Source organism: Pseudophryne corroboree, chromosome 12, assembly GCF_028390025.1.
Source record: "Pseudophryne corroboree isolate aPseCor3 chromosome 12, aPseCor3.hap2, whole genome shotgun sequence".
Taxonomy (NCBI): domain Eukaryota; kingdom Metazoa; phylum Chordata; class Amphibia; order Anura; family Myobatrachidae; genus Pseudophryne; species Pseudophryne corroboree.
Genome location: NC_086455.1, coordinates 133,607,789 through 133,625,408, shown reverse-complemented (window position 1 = coordinate 133,625,408; position 17,620 = coordinate 133,607,789). Strand labels below are relative to the sequence as shown.

At 49.9% G+C, this 17,620-nt stretch overlaps 1 long non-coding RNA gene across 1 annotated transcript in view; it reads left to right on the top strand.

Moving 5' to 3' along the window:
• Positions 1–530: 530 nt before the first annotated feature.
• LOC134980468 (uncharacterized) overlaps positions 531–17,620 on the top strand; it is a 103,774-nt gene continuing 86,684 nt past the window's right edge. Inside the window, exon 1 of the long non-coding RNA XR_010190403.1 lies at positions 531–823. This is a non-coding gene — a long non-coding RNA (uncharacterized LOC134980468). The remainder of the gene's footprint in view (positions 824–17,620) is intronic.

Below are 17,620 nucleotides of genomic sequence, written 5' to 3'. Positions count from 1 at the left end.
ACCCCTTAGTCCTGTCTCAGTCTCCCCCAGCCCAATTCCGCTTCTGTCTGACCACCAACTGGCACTCTCACTGACAGGCGCATAGTGTATTTTTTTTCATTTTTGGAAGAAGGAGGCCTGGCCACACCTCCCCTAGATGGTGACCCCCCCATCACAGTACCGGGGGGCCTACAGAACTGTCGGCGGCCATGCCAAGGTGTACAGCTACTTGCTCTTTTTTGTTTTACTCACAACTAAGAGAATGGTCGGGTGTGGTTCGTTTTATCGACAGTATCTAGGTCGACAATGTTTAGGTCGACCACTATAGGTCGACAGTCACTAGGTCGACATGGATGGAAAGTCGACAGGGTTTCTAGGTCGACATGTGCTAGGTCGACAGGTCTAAAGGTCGACATGAGGATTTTTTTTTTTTGCGTGTCGTTTTCTTCGAAAAGTGACCGGGATCCCAAATTAGTGCACCGCGTCCCCTCGCATGCAGGGCCGGCGCCACCACTAGGCAGCTTTAGGCAGCTGCCTATGGGCGCCGGCCACTAGAGGGCGGTGCTGCACGCTGCCAGTGAAAGAATAATTCCTTACCCTTAGCTCAGCTGAGTTTCACGGCTCAGCAGGGATGCTGCACCGCCCTCCCACATGTTACCCACGCCCCCACGATTGGATCTCCCTCTCTCCCCCTCATGTTGGGAGCTGCAGATTGACCTTAAGGGGGGGTTGATGGGGAGCTGGCACGGAAAGCAGTTTTGGTCTGCTGGGGAGTTTGACGGTCTGGGGTGACTGGGAGCTCAGAGGAGAGGCTGGAGCAGGAGAAGGAGTGGCCGTTCCAAAGGTCAGTGTACAGTACATGGTTCTAACTCAGCAGCTTCATAGGCTGGCATTGTGTATAGGCTGCTACTGTCCTGTGTGCTGTGGTGTGTTGGTTGGCTGGCACTGATCTGTGTGTATGGGGGGGGGGGGCAGACTGGCACTGACTGGCACTGACCCCTATGTGTCTGTGTAAGTTGGCACTTGTGTGTGTGTGTAGGCTGCTACTCCTCCCCTATGTGTGTGTCGGCTGGCACTGACCTGTGTGTGTGTAGGCTGGCACTCCCCCATGTGTGTGTAGGCTGGCACTGTGTGTGTGTGTGTGACTGTGTGTGTGTGTGTGTGTATGTAGCCCCCCCCCCCATGTGTGTGTGTGCGTAGGCTGGCACTCTGTGTGTGTGTGTGTGTGTGTGTGTGTAGGCTGGCACTCCATGTGTGTGTGTGTGTGTGTGTGTGTGTGTGTGTGTGTGTGTGTGTGTGTGTAGGCTGCCACTCCATGTGTGTGTGTGTGTGTGTGTGTGTGTGTAGGCTGGCACTCCATGTGTGTGTAGGCTGGCACTCCATGTGTGTGTAGGCTGGCACTGACCTGTGTGTGTATAAGCTGGCACTCCCCCGTGTGTGTGTGTGTGGATGTGTGTGTGTGTGTGTGTGTGTGTGTGTGTGTGTGTGTGTGTAGGCTGGCACTCCCCCGTGTGTGTGTGTGGATGTGTGTGTGTGTGTGTGTGTGTGTGTGTAGGCTGGCACTCCCTCGTGTGTGTGTGTGTGTGTAGGCTGGCACTCCCCCGTGTGTGTGTAGGCTGGCACTCCATGTGTGTGTGTGTGTGTGTGTGTGTACGCTGACACTCCCCCATGTGTGTGTGTGTGTAGGCTGACGTGTGTGTGTGTGTGTGTGTGTGTGTGTGTGTGTGTAGGCTGGCACTCCCCCCCATGTGTGTGTGTGTGTGTGTGTGTGTGTGTAGGCTGGCACTCCCCCCATGTGTGTGTGTGTGTGTAGGCTGGCACTCCCCCCATGTGTGTGTGTGTGTGTGTGTGTGTGTGTGTGTGTGTGTGTGTGTGTGTGTGTAGGCTGCTACTCCTCCCCTATGTGTGTCGGCTGGCACTGACCTGTGTGTGTGTAGGCTGGCACTCCCCCATGTGTGTGTAGGCTGGCACTGTGTGTGTGTGTGTGTGTATGTAGCCCCCCCCCATGTGTGTGTGTGTAGGCTGGCACTCCCCCGAGTGTGTGTGTGTGTAGGCTGGAACTCCCCCCCCCCCATGTGTGTGTGTGTGCGTAGGCTGGCACTCTGTGTGTGTGTGCGTAGGCTGGCACTCCATGTGTGTGCGTGTGTGTAGGCTGGACTCTGTGTGTGTGTGTGTAGGCTGGCACTCCGTGTGTGTGTGTGTGTGTGTGTGTGTGTGTGTGTGTGTGTGTGTGTGTGTAGGCTGACGTGTGTGTGTGTGTGTGTGTGTGTGTGTGTGTGTGTAGGCTGGCACTGACCTGTGTGTGTGTAGGCTGGCACTGACCTGTGTGTGTATAAGCTGGCACTCCCCCGTGTGTGTGTGTGTGTGTGTGTGTGTGTGTGTGTGTGTAGGCTGGCACTCCCCCGTGTGTGTGTGGATGTGTGTGTAGGCTGGCACACCCTCGTGTGTGTGTGTGTGTGTGTGTGTGTGTGTGTGTGTGTACGCTGACACTCCCCCATGTGTGTGTGTAGGCTGACATGTGTGTGTGTAGGCTGGCACTCCCCCGTGTGTGTGTGTGTGTGTGTGTGTGTGTGTGTGTGTGTAGGCTGGCCCTCTTCTGTGTGTTTGTGTGTGTGTGTGTAGGCTGTAACTCCCCCCCCCCCGTGTGTGTGTAGGCTGGCACTCCCCCGTGTGTGTGTAGGCTGGCACTCCCCCGTGTGTGTGCGTAGGCTGGAACTCCCCCCCCCCCCCCCCCGTGTGTGTGTGTAGGCTGGCACTCCCCCGTGTGAGTGTGTGTGTGTAGGCTGGCACTACCCTGTGTGTGTGTGCGTAGGCTGGCACTCTGTGTGTGTGTGTAGGCTGTAACTCCCCCCCCCCTCCCTCGTGTGTGTGTAGGCTGGCACTCCCGTGTGTGTGTGTGTAGGCTGGCACTCCCGTGTGTGTAGGCTGGCACTCCCGTGTGTGTAGGCTGGCACTCCGTGTGTGTGTGTGTGTGTGTGTGTGTGTGTGTATGTATGTATGTATGTGTGTGTAGGCTGACACTCCCCCATGTGTGTGTGTGTGTGTGTGTGTGTGTGTGTGTGTGTAGGCTGACGTGTGTGTGTGTGTGTGTGTGTGTGTGTGTGTGTGTAGGCTGGCACTGATTGTGTGTGTGTGTGTGTGTGTATAAGATGGCACTCCCCTGTGTGTGTAGGCTGGCACTCCCGTGTGTGTGTGTGTGTGTGTGTGTGTGTGTGTGTGTGTGTGTGTGTGTGTGTGTGTGTGTAGCCTGGCACTCCCCCACATGTGTGTGTATGCTGGCACTGACCTATGTGTGTAGGCTGGCACTGACCTATGTGTGTAGGCTGGCACTGACCTATGTGTGTAGGCTGGCACTCCCGTGTGTGTGTGTGTGTGTGTGTGTGTGTGTGTGTGTGTGTTTGCGTGTGTGTAGGCTGACACTGACCTATGTGTGTAGGCTGGCACTCCTGTGTGTGTGTGTGTGTGTGTGTGTGTGTGTGTGTGTGTGTGTGTGTGTGTGTGTGTGTGTGTGTGTGTGTGTGTGTAAGGTGGCACTGACTCCTGTGTGCTCGAACAGTGGAAGTTATAAAAACACAAGAGGGCTCATGTTGAGAGGAGTCAATCAGTGTCAATGATCACATAAATTGGCGATATTTGGCGACTGCCCATCAGTAGCGGATCTTGCCACGGGCAAGCAGGATTTTTGCCCGGGGCGCCGCCATCCGGAGGGCGCCGCACCAGGGCAAGATCCGCTGCTGCAGTGTGTGCCCCCCGGCCCCCGCTGTCCCCCTGCTGCCGCTGGCCGCTGGGAAGGGAAACTAGGCGCGTTCGTGGAGAGGTCATTTACTGTGCGGTGCGCGATGACGTCATCGCGCACTGCACAGCCAAGGTCCTCTCCACGAAGGGAAACTAGACGCGTAGGGGAAAATTTAATTCCGCTGCTTCGGCAGACAAGATATTCATACATCTTGTCAATGTAGCTTCCTGCTTCGCCTCGCTAATGAGGCGAAGCAGGAAGTACTATAGAACATTGCCACTTTAGTTTCCACCTGCCACTGCATAATATCACCCTGAGCTGCAATTGACATGACCATAGGTGGAGCTAGACAGATCCTTTAGGCGGAGCATGACATGCCAGCTCAGCAGCGCGCTGTGCGACCTCTCATACCATTTAGAATCTCCCCGAAATTAATTTCCAAAAGTAGGCAAGTATGGTGTGAGGGCGCGATCTGCGCATGTCTGCCTTCGCTGCTGCTGCCTCCCTGGCTCTCCCAGGTCCCGGAGGGCAGAAAATATTTGTGGTGGAGCGCCGTGTGTGAGGCCGCAATCCACGCATGTCTGCCTCCGCTGCTGCTGCCTCCCCGGCTCACCCAGGTCCCGGACTCTTCCTATGTGTGTGGAGTGACTGGCTGCGGTCTGTCTGCTCAGCCTACGTGGGCCGTGGCTGTTTAATATCTCAAGCTGGGTGAGTGCTGTGGAGGTGGTGGGGGATTGCAGTCGAAAGTGTTACAGAGATTGTCTCGCTGTGTAACAGGGCCATTATGTCTGTCATGTATATAAGGGAATGTAATAATGTGGGGCATATGTGTCATGGTGCGTTCACACTGGCCGATATATAGCTGGTCTGTCGGCTAGTGTGTACGAGCGATATCTCCATGAACATTGTCGTTCACAGACATATCGCGTCGGCCCTGCAGCACAGCCGACGGACAATATATCTAGTGATATATTGGCGCATCGCTGTGTGTGCAGACAGACAACCGCCCATACACATGCTGCAACAGCTGGAGGTGATTGACCGCTGAACTGGGCGGGTGTATGTAAATGCCCGCCCAGTTTGTGACATCAGTGCCAACGGATCAGGCAGTGTGTATGCTCAACACACTGCCCGGTCCATCCGCAGATATACCTGCAGATCAATTGATCTACAGATATATCTACCAGTGCGTACCCAGCATTAGGGCCATTATGTCTGTCATGTATTAGGGCATTTAATAATGTGGGGCAATATGTCTGTCATTATTTGTAAACAGGCCCAGCGACGGGGGGACAAAGGGGACACTTGTAACAGGCACTGAGATTCCGAGGGGCCCTGGACCCTCATGAATCTCAGGTGTCCAGTTCTTGTGTCCCCTTGCCTGTGCTGCACTTCATCGATTCATGTTGGTCACTGTGCTGCGTGCTGGCTGCACACAGCAGGCGGAGCTCGAACTGCTAGCTGCACCAGGGGGAGGGCTGAGCCCCTTTCCTGTCCTCGGCAGCCCCAACGAGCTACGAAATGCTGGTATCCCAATGGGGGTTAAAGAGGGGATGCCCTCTCTGCCTGGAAACAACTACAAGAGCCTGTTGGACAGGGTGTCTCCACTGACGCACATGGCAGTTGGAGCCGTGGTAGGGATCCTGGAGCTGTCAGATCCTGAAACAAGGTTGTAGCTACCATAGGTGCAGGGAGTGCAGCTGTTATGGGGCCCAGAGCTAAAAGGGGCCACCTTCCCTGTCACAGTTACATGTGTTGTATATATTTTTCACCATTGGGTGATACATAGGTGTCCTTAAAAAAAAAAAAGTTGCCTTTGGGTCTGCAATATATCTTGGTATACCCTGAACCCCTTCAATATGTTGCGATGGGGCCCACAAAGTTCTTGCTACGACCCTGTCCTGGAGCCTGTACCCAGTGGACTTTGTCAAGGTATGGAGAGGGCAAGTCTGTGCAATGGCAGGTGTGATGGCGCTCTGCTTGGGGAGCAGCGTGGCTGCAATACGGCATTGTAGCAACGAGGATGAAGTTACATGTATTTACACAGGACATTTTTAAAACATTAATCGCACAAATTACCTTTTTTTTTTTTTTTTGCAATCGTATAATAATATTTCTGTATGGATTGTAGCCTGTAGCTATATATTGCTGATATATATAGTGGATAATACAGTTACCTGCTTACTGTATTAGTAGTGAGTGAGCAGATATGGCATGTATAAAGGCAGAGCACTAGTATACAGATTGCACATCTGAGGGGAATGCTAATATCTTAATAACACGTGGCGCAGCCACATATCCAGAGTAAAACTATCAATGCTTCAACCAATTAGACAGTGAAGTCTGCACTAATGTATTCTTTCTTTATAAAGATATTGTTCTGAAAAAATTTAAACAAGCAGACACAGTGCAGACTGTTGGGATAAAGAATCATAGATGATTTATTGGTTCTATTCACATAAATAGGATTAAACACTGCATATCATCCTCAAATAGCATGTACATAGTCCAGATCCAAATGTACTTCTCAATGCACGGCGGCGATGCTTTTGCATTCGCTGAGTAGCTACCTGCCTGCGCAGCCTAGGTGATATCATGCAGTTGCTGTGGCCCGCCCCCGCAACAGTTCGGATACGTTGTCTGGACCGCACCCCAACAACGGCATTCTACTGTGTGTATTATATGTAAGCGGCACTACTACTGTGTGTATTATATGTAAGCGGCACTACTACTGTGTGTATTATATGTAAGCGGCACTACTACTGTGTGTATTATATGTAAGCGGCACTACTACTGTGTGTATTATATGTAAGCGGCACTACTACTGTGTGTATTATATGTAAGCGGCACTACTACTGTGTGTATTATATGTAAGCGGCACTACTACTGTGGGCATTATGTGTAAGTGCAGGGTTGGCTCTACCATTAGGCAGCTGCTTAGGGTGCCAGTATCTGAGTGGGCTGCCCTGAGTCTGCTTATCACAAATTTAAGGATAACTCCGTGAGATGCATCCCTGTAAAACTTAATTTAGACGGTAGCTGTTGAACTTCTAAGATGCTGCCTACATACTTTCATCTGACAGACTGGAAAATGTGTACTGGTTTGTGGTTCTGGTCGGGGGGGGGGGGGTTTGGGGGGGCGGTTAAAAGCAGGCTGAAGTTTTGCCTAGGGTGTCGAGAAACCTTGCACCGGCCCTGCTCGCATGGCTCGCTTCGCTCGCCATGCTTCGGGCATGGTGCCTTCGCTCCGCTACCGCTTCGCTCGGCACACTTTACCGTTGCAATAGTAGTCCACGTGGATCGTTAAGTATGAAAAAATCCCCCCCCCAAAAAAATGTGAAAAACTCATGTCGACCTTTAGACCTGTCGACCTAGCACATGTCGACCTAGAAACCCTGTCGACCTTCCATCCATGTCGACCTAGTGACTGTCGACTGATAGTAGTCGACCTAAACATTGTCGACCTAGACACTGTCGATCTTCAGACCGGATCCCAGAATGGTCCCATATTGTTAAGGGAGTTGTGGGTGATCTTTTTCTTTATCAATATGCAAATGAAATCATTATACATAAAGCGGCCTGTTGTACTAGCTCATTTTAAGTATTGTCTCCCTTAATGTTCTATCCAAATACAGAAGCTTAGATATTACTAACCCTTTATTTATATATTCTATAAACAGCATACGATGCTGCAATATACAGTAAACTGGAACTCAAGGCCGAATACATTGCCAAAGAGCAATAGAAAGAATAATCCTATTGATGGAATGTACCAGCATCAATATATTTTGTAACATTACCTTTGTATCCGTGCAGCAGATAATGACGTGAAAACCTTGAGCATATACCAGGATAGGATACAGTGCGGATAATGGTGTCCGGTGCAAATTAACAAACCCAGTGGTAAACGTAGTTCCATTTCAGCTGGGGCCCTTGTGTAAATTAGCATGTGTTCCTAATCAGATCACTGTCCTTCTTTCTCCAGTTGTATGGTGCTCCTAATGCCGTTTGCTTTCAGGTGAAAATGTATTCTCCTGGGGACACTTGTATAATTTCTGCCCCTGACAGAGAGGAATCTATCTCTTAATCAGCTCCTCGGCCTAAACTTTCCCTGATTCTTGCACTTTCCTGCTGTGAGTGCCGGTGTGAGTTGTTGGAAATGATTATTCATTTGTAAGCTTCCTTTCTAGCATTTCCTCACATGTAGAGGTACCCACAGAGATGACCGAGGCTTTCATTTTGTAATTACACCTGTCAGAGGAAGGGATGTCCATACAGTTAGTGTGAGGTATGGCGCTCTGCCACTTAACCCTTCAAACCTAATCATTTAAAATCTGCAATTTAAGCAGCAGTTTCTTTTAATCAGCTATAAATTATTTGTACAAATATTTAAGGGTTATTATTGCTAACCAAGTGACAGAGGCTGGAGAATGACTTTGGAGTAGGATGACCAGTTTATTCAAATAAACCCTAGGAACTAAGGGGTCTATGTACTAAGGGGGTCATTCCGAGTTGATCGCTCGCTAGCTGTTTTTCGCAGCTGTGCAAACGGTATGCCGCCTCCCACAGGGAGTGTATTTTAGCTTAGCAGAAGTGCGAACGAAAGAATCGCACAGCGGCTACAAAATAATTTTGTGCAGTTTCAGAGCAGCTTCAGACCTACTCCGCGCTTGCGATCACTTCAGACTATTCCGTTCCGGATTTGACGTCACAAACAATCCCTGCGTTCGCCCAGCCACGCCTGCGTTTTTTCCTGGCACGCCTGCGTTTTTTCGAACACTCCCTGAAAACGGTCAGTTGACACCCACAAACGCCCACTTCATATCAATCACTCTGCGGCCAGCAGTGCGACTGAAAAGCTTCGCTTGACCTTGTGTGAAACTACATCGGCCGTTGTGAAAGTACGTCGCGCGCGCGCATTGCGCAGCATGCGCAGAAGTGACTTTTTTTGCGTCATCGCTGCACAGCGAACATTTTCAGCTAGCGATCAACTCGGAATGACCCCCTAAGCCTTGAAGAGTGATAAAGTGGAGAGAGAGAAACTACCAACCAATTAGCTCCTGTCATTTTTCCAGCACAGCCTGTAACATGGCAGTTAGTAGCTGATTGGCTGGTACTTTATCTCTCTCCACTTCATCTCTCTCCAAGGTTTAGTACATAGACCCCTTAGTCATTGGCGTTTCTATCATGGGTGCAATGTGTGCGGTGCACACTGGCCCCTGAGTCAAGGGGGGGCCCACACACTGCACTTACATTGTTTTAATACTTAGCTTTCTGGAGTCCCGCGTCTGGCACTGCAACGGCGGCAATAATCACACCCAAAATGGCCACAGCGCATGAGCAGACTGAACCAAGGTGGACGCCATGTTTCTGGAGATCTGCGCATGCACAGTACAGTCCAGCACAATGCCGGAGCCTACGGGGCCGTGGAGAGGAGGGGGCCCACTCGGAGTCTGCACATGGGCCCCCTCCTCTCTTAAAACGCTGCTGCCCTTAATCAACAAGAAGAAGACGGGGCTGCTGCAAATCTGGCCCTACCCGTGGGTGCCTCTGCCCTTACACATTGGTGCCTCTGCCCCTACCCATGTGTGCCTCTGTGTAAATTGCTCCAGGTATTCCAGAGTTATGCTGAAAACTAGGGATTTTTACATGTCACCTCCCTCCCACCCCCACTGCTAGGGGTGTTTTACCCCCACAGTATTTTTTTGTAAGTAATATGTGTAACAAGTATGGTGTAAATTGCTCCATTTTTACTTATATATATATATACATGTTGAGTATCCTTTATCCAAAATTCAAAATCACACATTTTTGGTTCCCCTACTGACATAATGACACACATATATGTATATTATATATCTATATAATATAGCTATATATACACATAATATATAATACATGTCATTATCTCAGTAGGGGACCCAAAAATTTGGGATTTTGAATTTTAGATAAGGGATACTCAACCCGTATGTATGTATGTATGTATGTATGTATGTATATATATATATATATATATATATATATGGGCAAAATGGTATAAGGGTACTGGCGACCACTGGTGTAAAAAAATGTTTCAAACCATGTATATAATAAAATAAAATATACAAATTTATTTGGTACAGATAAAATACAATTAGTATGAAGGTAAAAACGTGTAGAGGGTCACAGAGGGCTCTCCCTCTGTGACCCTCTACCTACAAGTTAAGACTCTCCTTTATTCTTATTTATTCTGATTTTAGAACATTGTTAGTTAATTATTATTATTATTTTTACTATTATTTTTATGAAAAGATTCTTGGTCTTAGAACCTTGCGTGTATGTTTTTAATAAAACACAACCCCTCCCCCCTCTATTTTTACATTTTTACCTTCATACTAATTGTATTTTATCTGTACCAAATAAATTTGTATATTTTATTTTATTATATACATGGTTTGAAACATTTTTTTACACCAGTGGTCGCCAGTACCCTTATACCATTTTGCCCATAAACAATTACAACAGTAACTCACCACTACTGTGTACTTAAGGGACGGCAGACGGCCAAAATTATTGGGAGTGTTTTTTAGTCGGGTGTATCTGTAACACTTGTGGCGCTTGCACATTCTCTATTTTACACATATATATATATATATATATATATATATATATATATACAGTGGTCGAAGTGGACATTTTGAAGTGAAGGCAGGAAAAGTGAAGGTTGTAATTATGCCCGCACATGCTCCGGAAAAGGGGGCATGGCCACTGAAAATGGGGCGTGTCCTTAAGTGTAATGTACCACACCATATACCCCTTATACACATTATGCACCACAGTAGTAGGACCCCTTACACTATCTAGTACTGGTGCCCCTTACACATTACGCCACACTGACTGAGACAAAATTCCTATGGCATGAGCCTAAATTCACATTACGCCACACTGAATGAGTCAAAATTCACAATATGCCACACAGTATGATCCAAAGTTCACATTATGCCACACGGAATGACACAATAAATCATCATCTAAAAAGGAAAATTATTTCAATAATTCCTGTCATTACAATATGATAACTCTATAACACCCCTGAAGACGTCACCAAAGACGAAACACGTTGGGTAAAATAAAATATTTTATTATACAAGTGAATAAACAGGCTATGTGACAGGTGCTCCAGCTTCAATTTAATTTATTTGGTTGTCTCACACTTTCGAAAGTTGGGAGAAGAGACACAAAGTGCTCAAAATTAGGGGTTGTGGCCTCACAGGTAGGGGGCGTGCCCTCGTGGAGGGTGCTGCAATCACGGCCCACACTCCCATTTTCGCTGCTGTGGGGCAGTGATGTAACTAGACATTTTAGCGCTGTGCGCAAGAAACGGCATCGGCGCCCCCACCCCCTCATATAAAATAGGCGCAGTGTGCGCCATAGGCCCCAAAATTATAGGGGAGTGGCTTCATGGGGAAGTGGTGTGGCCAGAAAATAATACCAGTTCATATTACGGTGCACAGTAGTCTCCATTATTCAAATTACACCGCACAGTAGCGCCACTACACCAGGTAGAGCCCTTTTTTACAAATTACAGCAGACAGCGTCCCCTTTTTACACATTACGGCAGAAAGCATCCCCTTTTTACACATTACGGCAGATAGCATCCCTTTTTACACATTACGGAAGACAGCGTCCCCTTTTTATACATTACGGCAGACAGCGTTCCCTTTTTACACATTACGGCAGACAGCGTCCCCTTTTTACACATTAGTGCAGACAGCGTCCACCTTTTACACATTATGGCAAAGTCCCCCTTTTTACACATTACGGCAGACAGTCCCCCTTTTTACACATTTACACATTACACACACTTCCCATCCTTTGTCTGTGCCAGATTCTTTGCCATCCCCTTTTTACACATTAGTGCAGACAGCGTCCACCTTTTACACATTACGGAAATATCCCCCTTTTTACACATTACGGCAGGCAGAGTCCCCTTTTTACACATTACGGCAGACATCATGCCCTTTTTACACATTACGGCAGACAGCGTCCCCTTTTTATACATTACGACAGACAGTCCCCCTTTTTTACACATTACAGTAGACAGCCCCCTTTTTACACGTTATGGCAGGCAGAGTCCCCTTTTTACACATTACGGCAGACAGCGTCCCCTTTTTATACATTACTGGGAGGGTTATGCCGCTTTCAGACAAGCGACCCGGGAATTTGCCAGGTCTAGCAAGCCGTCAATTTCCCAGGTCTCAGCTCCCGGGTTTTCCTTTCACACATACAGAAATCCTGGGTATTTAGCTGGTTGTGTGATAGGGGTATATCAGGGGGTATTTGTTCTAGGACATAGGGAGGGTTGGTGTGGTAGTTGTTGTGGGACGTGGGGAGAATCAACATGACATTTGTTGTGGGAGGTGGGGTGGATCAGATCAGCGTGACATTTGTAATGGGACGTGGGGAAGATCAGCATGACATTTCTTGTGGGACATGGGGAGGCTCAGCGTGACATTTTTTGTAGGACGTGGGGAGGGTCAGTGTGGCATTTGTTATGGAACATGGGAAGGGTCAGTGTGGCATGTGTTATGAACATGGGGAGGGTCAGGGTGGCATTTGTTGTGGGACGTGAGCAGGGCCGAAACTAGGATTTTTGTCACCCGGGGCAAGGTAGTCATTTGACACCCCCCCACCCCCCCACCCCCCGCAAAAAAAAAAATATTTTACAATAAATAAATAAAAATAATAAAATAAAATAAAAAAAATAAAAAATAAATGAATAAAAATATTATATATATATATATCTCTTTCAGAACTTTTTTACCTGAAAAACTGCCTTTTCTAACATAAATTTCATATCCAGGAAAAAGTGTCCCCATTTTACACAGTACGACAGGCAAGTGTCCCCATTCCCCATTTTACACATTGCGGCAGACAGGTGTCCCCATTTTACACATTGCGGCAGGAAAAAGTGTCCCCATTTTACACATTGCGGCAGGAAAAAGTGTCCCCATTTTACACATTGCGGCAGGCACAGGTCCCCATTTTACACAGTACGCTGGCAAGTGTCCCCATTTTACACATAGCGGCAGGCACAGGTCCCCATTTTACACAGTACGCTGGCAAGTGTCCCCATTTTACACATTGCGGCAGGCACAGGTCCCCATTTTACACATTGCGGCAGGCACAGGTCCCCATTTTACACAGTACGCTGGCAAGTGTCCCCATTTTACACATAGCGGCAGGCACAGGTCCCCATTTTACACAGTACGCTGGCAAGTGTCCCCATTTTACACATTGCGGCAGGCACAGGTCCCCATTTTACACATTGCGGCAGGCACAGGTCCCCATTTTACACAGTACGCTGGCAAGTGTCCCCATTTTACACATTGCGGCAGGCACAGGTCCCTATTTTACACAGTACGCTGGCAAGTGTCTCCATTTTACACATTGCGGCAGGCACAGGTCCCCATTTTACACAGTACGCTGGCAAGTGTCCCCATTTTACACATAGCGGCAGGCACAGGTCCCCATTTTACACAGTACGCTGGCAAGTGTCCCCATTTTACACATAGCGGCAGGCACAGGTCCCCATTTTACACATAGCGGCAGGCACAGGTCCCCATTTTACACATAGCGGCAGGCACAGGTCCACATTTTACACATTGCGGCAGGTGGTGGAGGGAGAGAGAGAGAGAGAGAGGAAGGGAGAGGGGCTGACTTACATTTGAAGCGGTTCTCGCCGCTCTTCAGCCGCCTCTCCCTCCTCGTCTGCGCGGCTCCGGGCTCCCCCTTCTCCCTCCTCCGGCGGGGTTTCGTGGAATGACGCGTTTGCGCCGTGACGTCACGACGCAATCGCGTCATTCCGCGAAACCCCGCCCCCCGAGCTGGGCACTCGGGAGAAGGGGGTTTAAAAGTAAGTGCCGCGGCGGGTGTTAGGGGGTCTCGGCGCCCCCTCCAATCTGGCGCCCAGGTCGCCTGCCCCCCTAGCCCCCCCCTAGTTTCGGCCCTGACGTGAGGAAGATCAACATTGCATTTGTTTTGGAATGTGGGAAGGATCAGTGTGTCATTTGTTATGAGATGCGAGGAGGGTCAATGTGGTATTTGTTGTGGGGCGTAGGGAGGTCAGAATTGCATATGGTGGTTTGTGGAGGCATTTTGCGGTGGAGACACATGAGGTGGTTCATGTGGCATACGTAGGCCTGTGGTGTGGTCTTAGCAGCATTTTTTAAACAAAAAAGGTAATAGAATTTAAAGAGTGTTTGCTCTGTACGAGGAAGAACAGTTTTCTTCATTCTCCTCTATCTATTCTCGCACATGTCAGCCTCTCAGTCCTTTCCTGCCTATGCAAGCATACTGCCTTTTTCCTCTCTGCCCATCTTCTTTCAGTGCAGGCCTTTCTGCCAATCCTCTGTGCCAGCTTCTCTTCCCTTCCTCTGCACCAGCCTCTCTGCATATCCTGTCTGCACCAGACTCTCTGCACATCCTCTGTATACACCGACCTCTCTTCCCATCCTCTGTCTGCAACAGCCCTTTTTCCCTTCCTCTTTGCCCATCCTCTGTCTACACCAGCCTCTCTTCCCTTCCTCTGCACCAGCCTCTCTGCTCATCCTCTGTCTACACCAGCCTCTCTTCCCTTCCTCTGTACCAGCCTCTCTGCTCATCCTCTGTCTGCATTAGCCTCTCTTCCCTTCCATACCAGACTCTCTTCCCATCCTTTGTCTGTGCCAGATTCTTTGCCCATCCTCTGTGCCATCCTTTCTGTACACTTCTTTCTGCCCATCTGTTGTTTGCGCCAGCCTGTCTTCCCACTGCCTCTCCCCGTCACACACTGCCTGTCACCCTCTCCCTATCACCCTCTCCCTGTCACCCACTGCCTGTCAACATCTCTCTCGTGTTACCCTCTCCCTGTCACCCACTGTTTGTCACCCTCTCCCTGTTAACTTATCTTTCTGCAGTGGGGTACACTGGTATTCAACAGGGAATAACATCGGGGTGTAGAGTAGGATCTTGATCCGAGGCACCAACAGGCTAAAAGCTTTGACTGTTCCCAAGATGCTCAGCGCCGCCTCCTCTATAACCCCGCCTCCATGCACAGGAGCTCAGTTTGTAAGTTGGTGCCTGCAGTGCAGGCAGCTAACAGGCAGGGCTGCTCCAACAGCCCTAAGAAGAGCTATTTTAAAGAAGATAGAAGACTTCAAGGGCTGCAGCAGAGGCACTCTAGTGCTAGATATCATTCTGATATCTCCTGCTGCAGCTCCATCACCTCCCCCAGTGGCGCTGTATACTCCCGCGTCCCTGGTTGCCGGGTACTTACAGCGGAGGCTCTGGTTCTTCACCCAGGGCACACACACTAACCGAAGTTCTCCGGAATCGCGTGGCCGCTCTCAGGGATGAGGTAAGAGGGTCCCCCAGGCGGGACCCGCTGGAAATCGCGATCCGCTGCGGCCATTAGGAGGCAGGACGCGCGCGCTGGCATGGATACTGTGGCAGTACAGGGACCCCACTAGACCACCAGGGCAAGGGCACAGGTCGGATTAGGTTTAAATCTATTTTATTAAGGCCCGCAGCACCCGGTGGTGAAGTCCAGCAAGGCAAAAAATGGGTGTGGCCAAATGCCACATGGGGCATGGCCAATGAAAATGGGGGCGTAATACACATATGGGGGGAGGGGCAGATACACGTATGACCCCAATAGTGCCAGATACACGTTGCCCCACAGTGCCAGATATACATTGCCCCACAGTGACAGATATACATTGCCCCACAGTGCCAGATACACATTGCCTCACTGTGCCAGATACACAAATGCCCCCAGAGTGCCAGATACACAAATGTCCCCAGAGTGCCAGATACACATTGCCTCACAGTGCCAGACACACATTGCCCCACAGTGCCAGATACACAATTGCCCCCAGAGTGCCAGATACACAATTGCCCCCAGAGTGCCAGATACACAATTGCCCCCAGAGTGCCAGATACACAATTGCCCCCAGAGTGCCAGATACACAAATGCCCCCAGAGTGCCAGATATACATTGTCTCACAGTGTCAGATACACATTGCCCCACAGTGCCAGATACACAAATGCCCCCACTGTGTCAGATATACATTGCCCCCCAGTGCCAGATACAGAAATGCCCCCACAGTGCCAGATATGCCCCCAGTGCCAGATACAGAAATGCCCCCAGTGCCAGATACACAAGTATGCCCACAGTGCCAGATATGCCCACAGTGCCAGATATGCCCCCAGTGTCAGATACAGAAATGCCCCCAGTGCCAGACACACAAGTATGCCCCCATTGCCAGATATGCCCTCAGTGTCAGATATGCCCCCAGTGCCAGATACACAAGTATGCTCCCATTGCTAGATATGCCCTCAGTGTCAGATATGCCCCAGTGCCAGATACACATGTCTCCGCAGTGCCAGATATGGCCACAGTGCCAGATACACATGTCCCCCCAGTGCCAGATATGCCCCCAGTGCCAGATTCACATGTCCTTCCAGTGCCAGATATGCCCCCAGTGCCAGATACACATGTCCTTCCAGTGCCAGATATGCCCCCAGTGCCAGATATCCCCCAGTGCCAGGTACACAAGTCCACCCAGTGCCAGATATGCTCCCAGTGCCAGGTATACATGCCCCCCCAGTGCCAGATATGCTCCCAGTGCCAGGTATACATGCACCCCCAGTGCCAGATATCCCCCAGTGCCAGGTATACATGCCCCCCCCCCCAGTGCCAGATATCCCCCAGTGCCAGGTATACATGCCCCCCAGTGCCAGATATCCCCCAGTGCCAGGTATACATGCCCCCCAGTGCCAGATATGCCCTCAGTGCCAGATATCCCCCAGTGCCAGGTATACATGCCCCCCCAGTGCCAGATATCCCCCAGTGCCAGGTATACATGCCCCCCCTAGTGCCAGATATCCCCCAGTGTCAGGTATACATGTCCCCCCCCCCCTCCTCCCCTGCTCACCGCTGCCGCTGCCGTCCTGTCTGTGTGAGGGGAGGAGAGCGCAGCCTGCGCCTCTCCTTCCCCTCAGTCTCCGGCGGGTGTCTCAGTTTAATTCAGCGCCAATCCGCGAGCTCTGATTGGCTCACGGATCGGCGCTGAATTAAATTGAGACACCCGCCGGAGACTGAGGGGAAGGAGAGGCGCAGGCTGCGCTCTCCTTCCCTCACATCAGCGGCGGTGCTACGGGTGCGGCGGGTGCGGGCAGGTGCGGCGGGGAGCAGCAGAGGGAGGGAGGGAAGAGTAGCGGCGGCCCGTCGGTGTGGGTATGGCGTACCCACAGCTAAATTCTTACGGGTAAGCCGTACCCACCCGTACCCACACACTTGCACCACTGTCAAGTACCCTGTGATATTCATCCAGTTTTTACTGTGCATTGATATATCTGTTTATATACATAGCTTTACTCAGTAATAGTATTGCTAGTCCAGTGCAGTTTTATTGTTTGTCATAATTCCTGCATTGTACATGTGACTGTGTGTGTGTGTGTGCATATAGCTGCTGGGTGATCTCTACTCTGTGTATCTCACCCCTACTGCTATCCCTATATTCTGTAACCTGAGGAGGCTCTGTGCATCAGGGTTATTAGATAATATAGGTATTTCACAGGATATACATATTTTGTATTTTTCTCTGTGTTTTTCAGTCACATTTTATCTCAGAAATCCTCTGTTTGTGCTGTCACACTGCACGGGGGGGGGTTGTGTTAGGTATTATATCTGCTGATATTGTACTGTGTCGCCCGTGGTTTACACTTTCATATCATGTCAGCTACAGGGGGCAATGGGTCTGGGGCTGATTCTGCCGTGCGCGGTTATGATGTCCCAGATGCATTTGAGGATAACATGGCTGCGGAGGGTTCAGGTTTTGGGGGTTCTGTACCCCCCAGTCAGTTTGTAACAACGGGGGCACA